Source organism: Podarcis raffonei, chromosome 13 (genome assembly GCF_027172205.1).
Source record: "Podarcis raffonei isolate rPodRaf1 chromosome 13, rPodRaf1.pri, whole genome shotgun sequence".
In the NCBI taxonomy this organism is placed as follows: domain Eukaryota; kingdom Metazoa; phylum Chordata; class Lepidosauria; order Squamata; family Lacertidae; genus Podarcis; species Podarcis raffonei.
This window is the reverse complement of record NC_070614.1, coordinates 2584473-2596583: the sequence shown is the minus strand read 5'-3', so window position 1 is coordinate 2596583 and position 12111 is coordinate 2584473. Positions and strand designations below refer to the sequence as shown.

Below are 12111 nucleotides of genomic sequence, written 5' to 3'. Positions count from 1 at the left end.
GTGTGCACCATGTGCAATGTGTACCAATGTGCAGACCATGGGGTAGGGGGTTATGGAGGCACCCTCTTGACACTGGCAACCAATGTGGCACTCCCACTGGTAGACCTACACAACCCCCCCCCCCGCTATGCCATCCAGGCAAACTGAAGCAAAGCCAGTGTAGAGAGAGTGTCTCTGCCCCAATGCAGCCCCTGCTATGCACTTTGCCCAATGCAATCACTGGTGGTGGTGATTTTGGGGTTTTGTTTTGCAGGGGTTGTTAAACTCCACAGGGCATAACACAACTGGAGTGTTATCACAGAACATCGTTAAGATATCCTCCCTCCAATGCTCTGCTTTCATTCAAAGTGCACTGCAGTAGCCAGGTAGTATAAGCACACAGTGCATTTATGACCTGATCTGTGAGTAGGCCAAAAGCTTGTCCACACACCTAATCCCTTTTGACTCTGGCTGAGGGCTGCATTGACCTATTGGAAATCTTCTGAAAGCTGCATGTCAAAGTGGGTATGACCAATGTGTAAAAGTGGCCAAGCATGTCAATTGTATATATTTAGTTGCCTCTATAGGGGCAAGGGACGCGGGTGGCGCTGTGGGTAAAACCTCAGTGCCTAGGGCTTGCCGATGGTATGGTCGGCGGTTCGAATCCCCGTGGTGGGGTGAGCTCCCATCTTTCGGTCCCAGCTCCTGCCCACCTAGCAGTTCGAAAGCACGTCAAAGTGCAAGTAGATAAATAGGTATCGCTTTATAGCGGAAAGGTAACGGCGTTTCCGTGTGCTGCGCTGGTGCTGGCTCGCCAGCTGCAGCTTCGTCACGCTGGCCACGTGACCCGGAAGTGTCTTTGGACGGCACCGGCTCACGGCCTCTAGAGCGAGATGAGCGTGCAACCCTAGAGTCAGACACAACTGGCCCGTATGGGCAGGGGTACCTTTACCTTTACCTATAGGGGCTACCAAAAAGAAACATTTGGGCATCACAGCATTACACTGGGGCAGAAGTCAATTTTGTTTTTGTTTTTTCAAGAACTTTCAACACATATCCCTATTTTTAAAATGGTGAATTGGGAAGAGTGCAAAAAACACTTGAACTTTGAGCTCACCCCACACTTCACTTCTTCTGTGCCTTGAAAGCAGGGGGCCAAGAGATTTCCCACTTGTCACGTGCTTTCTAGGGACAGGTCTGAGCAGTTACCTGTTTGCCCTGCCACCTTCCCCAGGAAACTCACTCTTTACTGGTGAATTGGAGCAAACATCAGGTTTCCCTGGGGCAAAGCAGAAGGACAAGCAGAAGTGTAGATGAGCCCAGGATCTTGGTTTTCCAAGATTTGCTATTAACTAGGATTTGAAACTGAGGTTTAGGCATGCCCAGGGCTTATGTGTGTGTTGGCTTTGAGCCCTGCCCTAAGGAGATGTGGTAAGCAAAAGCAAAGTGGCCTGCTTTTTAGGTTTTTGGAAATAAAATAAGATACTGGTACTCTCCTGGCAAATTCAAGAACTTCTTAATATGCCATTTCACAGTGCTGCATAATCAGAAAGACCTGCAGGTATGGAACCCAGGGACACCTCTTTATGCAACCTCCTCATGCAGCCAGGCAGCAGCTATAGATTTTGGAATCTGACTCTCCTAACAATTTAAGCTGAGCCATAGATACACTAATTAATAGCTTTTTTCTTCTTCTATCAAGCAAAAACTGGAGGATAAATCATTACGGCATGGAAACTGATCTGGCACTATCAGTTTAAGCAAGGATTGGCACAGGAAAATTGGAATTTCTTTTGTAGGCTCAGATTCATTCCGTTGATGAGAATCTGTGATTGCTTTGCCTTGACTCCTTTCAGGTATATAAGCACATTTGGGCACGGCAGTCATAACTTCTTACTTTCTTGGGGAGGTGGGCGTTGCCAGGATGGTCCTCAACACAGCCTGGCAGCGGTGGCAGGGGAGTCGATGTGCCAGTTTGAGATGCCTCTCCAGGCAGCAGCATGGACCCAGTCACCCTTAAGGGAGAGCAAGTGAAAGGAACTGGAAGCAACCCCTGCCTCCTCCTCCTTGTGCAGCAACAAAGCTCAGGAGGAGGGAGGAGGGTGTGAGGCTGCCTCTTGGCTCAGGCTGAGGAGTCCCTCCCCTCACTCCCTTCTTCCTACACTGCAAGGCTGGGAGGGGGGAGAGATGGTTATTTACTGTTTGAAGACGCCTCAGCAGGCAGCTTAAGCTAGACAGTGAGGCAGGACTTGCGAATCCTGACTGCTTTGTTAACCTCCCTTTCCCAAAACACACAACACAGGTTTTTTCTTTTCTTTTCCAGTAATTGATATTCTCTACAGCAATATCAAGATGCTCCTATCCTATTTTACTGAAGCTTCTTAGAAGCTGTTTCCCTTAACCATGATGATTATTTTGTTTACAATATAAAGTGAATATTAAAAAAGGTTTTCTTCCTCCATGCATGGGGCCACCTGCCTTTGGTCAGCTAAATTTTCTGTGGAGTGATGGCCCAATTTAGCCCTTAGATTAAAAACTGTCTTTTATTTATTTTAATGAATGTTCTGGGTGGTTTCTGCTTCTCTGTTTTCTGAAGCTGTTCTGGTTTGCTTTATGTTGTGCCAATCACACTGGTTACTTACTGCCTCCTAGTGGCAGCACATGGCCTTGTATTGTTTGCCAAAAAAATTATTGTGGGTAGAAAAATTTCACACTGAGCAAGTCCCAGTGCAATAAATAAGAAATTGAGCCGAGGGCTCACCTACAAAGGATGCTAACGTTATGATTAGCAATCATGCTGTGGATTTAAAAAAAATTAAATACCAAGCATTGGGGTGAGGTTCAATCTTCCCCTCCCCAGTCAATATATCAATGAAAACGAATACCCCACATAGCAATTATCATTTGGGGGGGATAGTTTGCTTTCTTCCCATTGCTAATAGCACTGCATGTGGGAGGGTCAGCACCACTATAATGGCCGCAGAAAGATTAAATCTTTGCTCCTTCTCACTGCAGTCCCGAGGACAGTGACCAACCCCACCAAGCCCCCATTACAGTGGTACCTCGGGTTATGAACTTAATTCGTTCTGGAGGTCCATTCTTAACCCGAGGCACACATTCCCTACATAGGCCTCCCATGGCCCTGGAAGTGGATTGCTTTCGTATCCCGGGGCAAAGTTCGCAACCCGGGACACCTACTTTGCGGAGTTTGTGACCCAAAGCGTTCGTAAGCAGAACCGTTCGTAACCCGAGGTACCACTGTATTCTTCTTTTATAAACCACATGACTGCTAATCACACCATTCACACAATGCTTTGGTTTGCACATGACAGAAAGACAAACTATGGCTAGCCAGGAGCATGCCCACGTGGTCCAGAGAGGGGCTCCCATCCGCTTGCCTTGAAGCTTGCCAGAGAACATGGAGCAGAAATCCGAAGCCAAAAGGTTTTCTTCCTCCATGCATGGGGCCACCTGCCTTTGGTCAATAATGCACAAAGTCAACCCTGTCTCTATATGTCAGCAGGGGAAGACCACCTTCCACCAGGCTTTTGGGAACTGACTGCTTTTAATGAAAGGGCTGTTGCCATGCTGTTTCATGGCAACTATTTGTATGGTTTAAACAGATTGTTTTAACTGGGTGTGTGTGTGTTAACTTGAGTGGCATTGTTTTATTTGGGTGCTGGGGTTGTTTTAAATTGTTTTTAAATGTTAAATATTAATTTGGATTTTGGTATTTGTTATACAGTCGTACCTTGGATCCCAAACGTCTTGGCTCCTGAACAAATCGGCTCCTGAACAATCGAAACCTTTAGTATTTATTTAAAAAATTATTCATTTAAAAAATCCATGAAAATAACATACAAAAATGCATTTTTTTGGGGGGGGGAGAAATGATTTGCAAAAATGTGTGAGAGCCAAAACTGCACATAAACATGTGTTTATCAAGAGAAAATCAGACTAAAGTGTGATCAATTTTCATGAGGATTTTAAACAATGACAAAAAACACAAATTACCACAGAAATATAAGCCTGGGAAGAAAGAGAAATGGAGAGAACCAAAACTGACGGACCCAACTATTATTATTATTATATACCACCCTATACCCACCCTATACCCACAGGTCTCAGGGCATTTCACAACATAAACATTATGAAACTGATATCATGTATGGAGAAGTGGGGCACATTGATGCACGGGGCACATTGATACACCAACAATACTTCAGTATCGAGAAATGTTATTCATGCTGCAACATCACTAAAACGTGTCTATACATGTGTGAGTCAGTATTCAGGTTACACGTGATTTTTAAATAAGTTCAGTGTTTTTTTAAATAATTGTTAGCTTTTTTGAAAATGTCCGTTGGGACACTTTGATACACTAAGACATTGATACATATAAAAGTGCCCTGCTAGTGTAAAATAGTGCCCCAATATACAAGTTTGCATGAAATCTCTAAACTCAGTAAATTTGAAAAGGGAAAAAAAACGTTGTTTACTACGTGGCCAAAGTTATTTCTAAATATAATATGACAGATTATCAAGGAAAAAAACAGGATCTTGTATGTTTGTCTTCCCCGCTGTAGAAGATAAGGCAAGCGTCGATTTCAAGGATGTTGTTTTGCAGTTGCCAAAACCAAATTTCCCAAAGGGCACATCTAGAACATCATCTCTTTATACTTTTTCTATTGACTTAAGTGGATATAATGTGCAATAGAAGCTAAACATTAAGTAATTATCTTATTTTTTATAAGCATTTTGTTTAAATTACTATTTTTTGACTACCTTATGAGTTCTTATACTTTTAAAGTTTTATCAAAGCTTTTTTTTAAAATGGATAGGTGTTTGAGGAAAGATTAATATAAGTTTTGATGTTTTCTTAAGAAAACCTGCCATAAAATCTAGCCCTGGGGAAATACGTTTGGCAGGGAAAGAGACCGCGAATAAAAATGAAAATATTGGTTGATAGAAAGGAAAGAGGGGGCTTTGCTTTACCGGATTTGAGCATATATTATGAAGCGGCATGTCTACTGTGGTTACGAGATTGGATTAGATTGGAAAATAGAGATATATTGGATCTGGAGGGTTTCGATAATAGGTACGGGTGGCACTCGTACCTATGGTACGAAAAGGTGAAGGTGCACAAGGGCTTTCTAAATCACATTTTCAGGGGACCAATATTTCAGGTATGGGAGAGAAATAAAAATTTACTGGAAAGGAAGACCCCCTGGTGGATTTCACCAATAGAGGTGTTAACTATCAAGAAATCTAATATGGAAGAAAAAAATGCCACCTATGAAGATCTCATAAGTAAAACAGAACAAGGTATTAAACTTAGACCGTATGAAGAAATAAAAGGCTCACTTACTGGTTGGTTGCAATATCACCAGGTGAATGATTTGTTAAAAGAAGATAAAAAGAAGGCAGGTTTTGAGGATAAAAAATCTAAGTTTAATGTGGAGGTTGTTGAAGGCAAGAGTAAAATATTGTCTAGAATATATGATATATTACTTGAGTGGTATACAAAAGACGAGGAGGTGAAGGAGGCAATGACCAAATGGGCGATAGATTTCGGGTATAATATTGAATTTGAAAGATGGCTGGAATTATGGAATAAAAATATAAAGTTCACAGCGTGTACGGCACTGAGGGAAAACGTATGGAAAATGATATATAGGTGGTATCATACACCGGTGAAATTGGCCAAAATGTATAGATTAAAGAACAAAAGTTGTTGGAAATGTGGTGAGGCGGAGGGCGATCTTTATCATCTATGGTGGTCATGCAATAAAGTGAAAGGCTTTTGGGAACTAATTTATAATGAGCTTAAAAAAATTCTCAAATATACTTTTCCCAAAAGACCCGAAGCCTTTTTGTTAGGAATTTTGGGTAAAGAAATTAAAAAAGAAGATAAGATAATATTCCTCTATGCCACTACAGCCGCAAGAATTATGTTGGCTCAAAACTGGAAAACGGAAGTTATACCTAATATAAATGAATGGCAGCTTAAAATGGTAAATTATGCAGAGCTTGCCAGGATAACAGGAAGAATACGAGATCAAGATGAACAGGAATTTCATAAAAATTGGAATAAATATTGGAAATATATTGGAAATAATTTGTAGATGATATTAGCGGGGATGGAGTAACACTAACAGCAGTTAATATATAAGACTAAAAACAAAGTACGTTATTATAGAATTTTTATTTGATACTTACCAAAAGGGTAGAGGGGAGTCCAAAGGTTTTTGTTTGTTTGTTTAGGGAAGGGATATAATAAACTATGTAAATGAAAGATATGTATATTTATATATATATTGTAATATTTATTGGCATGTTTATTTGTGTACCTTACATTTATAAGAAATTGTTTATTTACAAAAATTTGAATAAAAATGTATTGGGGAAAAAAAAAAGAAAACCTGCCATAAAATCTATGATATGTGTGAAACACTGTCAGTTTTGATACATAATTTAGATTTTAAGTAACAAATTGTAAGGCTGATTATGATCTCTCACAATAAAAATTGTACAATTTACGCTTTGTATCAAAGTGCCCCATCCAAGTGCCCCGTAGGTGGGGGAGAATGATACAAAACCCATTTTTTTTACTGAAGTCATTATATTCTCATTATCTTCTAACTTTAATGGTTCTTCGGATTGCTATTATAATATTGATTAGTTATGCCATGCATGAAGCCAAAAAAATATATTATTTGCCTCATTTTTGTTACATAAAATATGAGATTGATTTTTTTCTGTATCAATCTGCCCCACTTCCCCCTATGGACTTCAAATCTGTTTTGGGCAATATATTGATATATTGCCCAGCCCTACCCAAGACACATATCACAGGAGAAGTGCTGAAACAGCAGCTCAAGATGATGATGATTTATTAAATTTGTATACCACCCTATACCTGTAGAACTCAATATGTTCACAACATAAAATCACAATATGAGAAACATAAAATATGTAATCAAAATAAAAACACAATCCCCACTTCTACAACATATTTTAAAAGGGCATCAGATGTCAATCATCCAAAGGCCTGGTTAAAAAGCAATGTTTTCGCCTGGTGTCTAAAGGTGTACAATGAAGGTGCCAGCCGGACCTCCCCGGGGAGAGCATTCCACAGACAGGGAGCCACTGCAGAAAAGACCAGTTCAGGTTTGGCCACCCTTCAGACCTTTCATGGAGGAGGCACACAAAGAAGGGCCTCAGATGATGGTTGCAAGAGCCCGGGTTGGTTTCTATGGGAAGAGGCGGTCCTGGAGGTCTTGTGGTCCTGAGCCGTTAAGGCTTTATAGGTCAAAACCAGCACTTTGAATTGGGCCTGGAAACTAATTGGCAGCCAGTGCAGTTGGACCAGGATCGGTGTAAGATGCTCAAACCGTCTTGCTCTGGTGAGCAACCTGGCCACCAAATTTATGCACCAGCTGAAGTTTCTGAACCGTCTTCAGAGGAAGCCCTACTTATAACGCATTTCAGTAATAATAATAATAAATAATAAAATTTTATTTATATCCCGCCCTCCCCAACCGAAGCTGGGCTCAGAGCCGTCAACAACAATAAAATAATACAGCATTCTAACCTTGAGGTTGCCAGAACATAGGCAGCAGTAGTTAGGCTGTCCCTGTCCAGATAGGGGCACAGCTGGGCCACCAGCCGAAGCTGGCGGAAGGCACTCCGGGCCACTGAGGCCCCCTGAGCCTCAAGATCAGGGGTCAGCAACCTTTTTCAGCCACGGGCCAGTCCACCGTCCCTCAGACCATGTGGGGGGCCAGACTATATTTTTTGGGGGGGGAGTGAACAGATTCTGATACCCCACAAATAACCCAGAGATGCATTTTAAATAAAAGGACACATTCTACTCATGTAAAAACACGCTGATTCCCGGACCGCCGGCTGGATTAAGAAGGCGATTGGGCCACATCCGGCCCCCGGGCCTTAGGTTTCCTACCCCTGCTCAAGAGACAGCAAAGGATCCAGGAGGACCCCCAAGAGACATGGCTGCTCCTTCAGAGGGGGGGTAACCCCATCAAGAGCAGACCACCTAAGAGGGCAGAGGCGTCTTCTCCTTTTGCTGTCCTGTTCTGCCTTCATTTGCTCAGCAGAGGGAGCTCCCATACTTACCAATAGTTATGAGGTGTCAGACAAGGAATTGTTTTCTGAGACAGTGCTGAAAGCAGTACAATAGAGTCAGTGAAAAGAAGAGGCTGCTGGGTTGAATCGCAGACCCACCGAGTCCAGCATTAGCACTAGCACTCTCCCGCTCCTGCTCACTAACCACGGGCATTCGGAGCCATGCTGCCTCTGATCCTGGTGGTAATATACGGCCATCCTGACTCGCCATGGAGAGCCTCGTCTTCCATGAATTTGTCTAGTAACTTGTTGAAGCTGTCCAGATTGGTGGCCATCACTCAGGGCGGTGGCCTCAGGCTGGAAGGATTCGGGCAGCTGGGAGCCAGGGCCCTGCTGTCTGGGCCTGCAGCCAAATCCTCACCAGCCTTTTACTCTTCTGGCAGCGAAGGAGGGAGAGCAGGGCGGGGCAGAGGCATCTTCAGTTTTGCCTGAACACGTGTCAGGAAAAATTAAAATTAAAATGTGGAAAACAAGTGAAAACATGATGCGTGTGTCAAGACAAACAAACAAGCAAACCAAATTAAATGTGATGATATTGTGAAATCATGACCCCTGGATGAGGAAAAATAAGAATTCCAAGAATGCAAAAAGCACGTGGCTCAGGAAAAGTAAAAATAAAAATAAATGTGGAAAACAAGTGAAATCATGACCTGTGGCTCCAGAAAAACAAAAAAAAATGCATAAAAGGTGTGTAAACTCAGGAAAAAGAAAAATACCCCAAAAGCAAAAAACAGGTGGAGCTCCCTTTCCCCCTAAGATATAGCCTTTCTTTATCAGCCTGGATACCTCAGTTGGTCAGAGCCTGGGGCTGAGAATGCCAAAGTTGCAGGTTCAATCCCTGTACAGTCATACCTGAGGTTGAAGTTGCTTCAGGTTGAGCGCTTTTGGGTTGCGCTCCGCGGCAACCCGGAAGTAATGGAACCTGTTACTTCTGGGTTTCGCTGCTCATGCATGCGCAGACGGCCAAAATGACATCATGCGCATGGGCGGAAGCGACAAATTGCGACCCGTGCAGACCTGCAGACGTGGGTTGCGTTCGCTTCAGGATGCGAACGGGGCTCCAGAATGGATCCTGTTTGCATCCTGAAGTACCGTTGTATTGGACAACTGCATATTCCTGCAATGGAAGGGGTTGGACTAGATCAGGGGTCAGCAAACTTTTTCAGCAGGGGGCCGGTCCACTGTCCCTCAGACCTTGTGGGGGGCCGGACTATATCTTGGAAAAGAAAGAACGAATTCCTATGCCCCACAAATAACCCAGAGATGCATTTTAAATAAAAGGACTCATTCTACCCATGTAAAAACACGCTGATTCCTGGACCATCCGCAGGCCGGATTGAGAAGGCGATTGGGCCAAATCCTGCCCACGGGCCGTAGGGCTAGATGATCCTCAGGCCCCTTCCAACTCTATGCTCCATAGGGGAGTTGCACCACTCCCTTGTTTGTTTTGGTTGCCCCTTTCTGAGCTTTTACCAGCTCTACAATCTTCTTTTTGAGGTGCAGTCACTAGAACTGTACGTCTCATTTGTCCTCTGAGGGTAAAAGGCAGGGTATAGATATAATAATAATAATAATAATAATAATAATAATAATAATAATAGTTTTTTATTATGTAGTTGCACCATAAATGATGTATAGGGGCAGTTTTATTTTTTTATGCCTAACAATTCCCAACACAATTTTTTCCTTTTTCGCAGTAGTTGTATAGTGGGTAAACATTTTCACAGAGCCATGACCCCAAGATCTTTTTTCCCTGATCAGTTTTTGGATTGAATAAATACCAGCAAATACAATAAAGTGCCCATTTTTGTTGATGAATCTATCCTGCAAAGATCTAGCAGGGACATTAGTATTATCCTAATCTAAAATAACAATTTTAGGAGGGCTGGGCAGCAGCGGTGGGGGCGGCAGAAAGAGTGCCTGAGGGACCCCCCCAGCGGTGCTGGCTCCTCTCTTTGTCCCTTTTGTCCCGCCCCAAGGATGCGCAGGGAGAGATGGGCAGAAATAGTAATAAGTGAGCGCCCATAACAGCCTCCCAGAGGCTCAAACAGGACTACCTGCACATTTAAAAAAGATCTAGTGCTTTATATACCATATTGGCCTGAATATAAGCCTCACTTTCCCCCCAAATTCCGACTGTGAAAAGTTGAAGTGCAGCTTATATTTGTGACCTTACGGTATGCAGCCAGGAGCATGGGGCAAACAGCGCCTTGACAACACCGCATGAAGGTGACTATTATCACAGGAAACTAATCTTCCCCAGAGAATTTCAAACCTCTTAGTATTTATATGATAACACCGAACGGAAGATTTAAATGCAATACGAGGATATGTCTTTAAATCACCGACTTCCACCTGGACACGTGGTCAGTCTCAAGCATCTTAACAGGCCTTCTTAGTTTTATGGTTGAAAAAGGTCCCACTCTGGGCAGTATAGAAATGTCAGAGTTCACAAAAAGGCAGCTTCTGTTGCAGAATGTCAAAGGCGTTCCCTGATGTGGTGAAGGAGATCAAGCAGAAACCGAAGGCACAAAAGATCTCTACAACCCTGGTGGGGAAACCCACCACCTCCAGAACAGGCTGCCAACAAGCACCCCGGCCTCCAGCAGGCCAGTCGGAAGCATGGACTCCTGGGCGGCGCTTGGGCGGACTCGTTTGGGGCCGCATGGGAAAGGATGCTCCGAGGAGCAGAGCGCAGGAGGAGGGGCATCCCTCCCGGGTCCAAGACCAAAATTAGTGGTAGCGGCAGGAAAACAAAACAAAAGCATATGGGTCTCCCTAGGTATCTTATTCCAAACTCTGGGACAAATGCAGCAATGTACAGGACAGGCAAAAACAAAAGTTTGGCCCATGAGTTTAGTTTTGGGGGTGCAGAGAGGGGTAAAAACCCACCCTAAAAAAATTGGAGCAGATGCAATTTGGGACAGAGGAGGAAAAGAAATGAGCTGCGTCTCAGGTGGGATTCCTGTTTTTAAAAAACAGGCTAGCTAGCCAAGAGGAAAAAGGTTCCTGCCTATGTCTCCCTCCCTGCCTGCAAAATGGCATTGTTGCTTTGTTTTTACTTACCTCAGGATCAGTTCTGGAATTCTTCAGCTCTTTTTCAGTATTCACTTGGATTTGCACATTTTGGAGACACCAGGGGGTTCCCCATGACATGCCGGGGGGGGGGGGGAGGGTGCATAAGCCTCCGAATCTGGCCTCTGCATTCTCTCCCTCCGCCTTTTGGTCTTTGTGGACTCCTTCGGCTGCCCATCACGCCTTGGACCTTCCTGTTGGGTGAAGCGGTTTGTAGAGGAAACACAAAGGGGGAGGGTAGAGGAGCAGTTGAGCTGCCTGCCCCTTTTCCAAATGCCCAGCCCCATCTGCCCTCACTTCATGTGCTGGTGCTCGGCTGTTGAAGACCTCCGTCTACTCTTAGGCCAAGATGCTCAGCATTTTTTAAAAAGGGGCACACTTGATAAAGCAACGTGTGTCCTGCACCCGGGGAGAAAGGTGTTTTCTTCACAAAGAGCTATTGCTCTTTTTTAAAAAAGGAAAGATTAAGATAGTGAAGTGAGGGGGGATTTAAAAACCCCAATTTTACTCATCTCCACGTTATTTTCATCAATTTGGGTGTTAAAATGCCCCCACAGCAGTACTTCTGCCTTGGAAATAGTTCCTCGATGTTCTATATTGTAACGCTAATTAGAAATCACTAATTAGAAACCAGAGCTGCTTAGCATGGTGGTTTGTAGATTTAGGAGACATGTAGACATTTAAGCAGCTAACTGGATTGGTATTAGGAATATTTGCTAATACTGTCTGAATATATTCATTATCTGTTGGGTGCCTGTTATCTTTTATGTCTATTTGCTTATCCCTAGAAAGGGGGGAGGCCTGACCTTCCCTACCATACCCTACCATACGTACATGTGTTTAAAAGCTGGAAGAACCACTATTTTAAAACTTTGCAGTTGAATATCATTTGCATCTATAAGGCATGTTTCT

General features: G+C 43.4%; 1 pseudogene; it reads left to right on the top strand.

Annotated features, from left to right (window-relative positions):
- Positions 1-10118: 10118 nt before the first annotated feature.
- Positions 10119-12004, top strand: LOC128400273 (ubiquitin-conjugating enzyme E2 J2-like; annotated as a pseudogene).
- Positions 12005-12111: the final 107 nt, after the last annotated feature.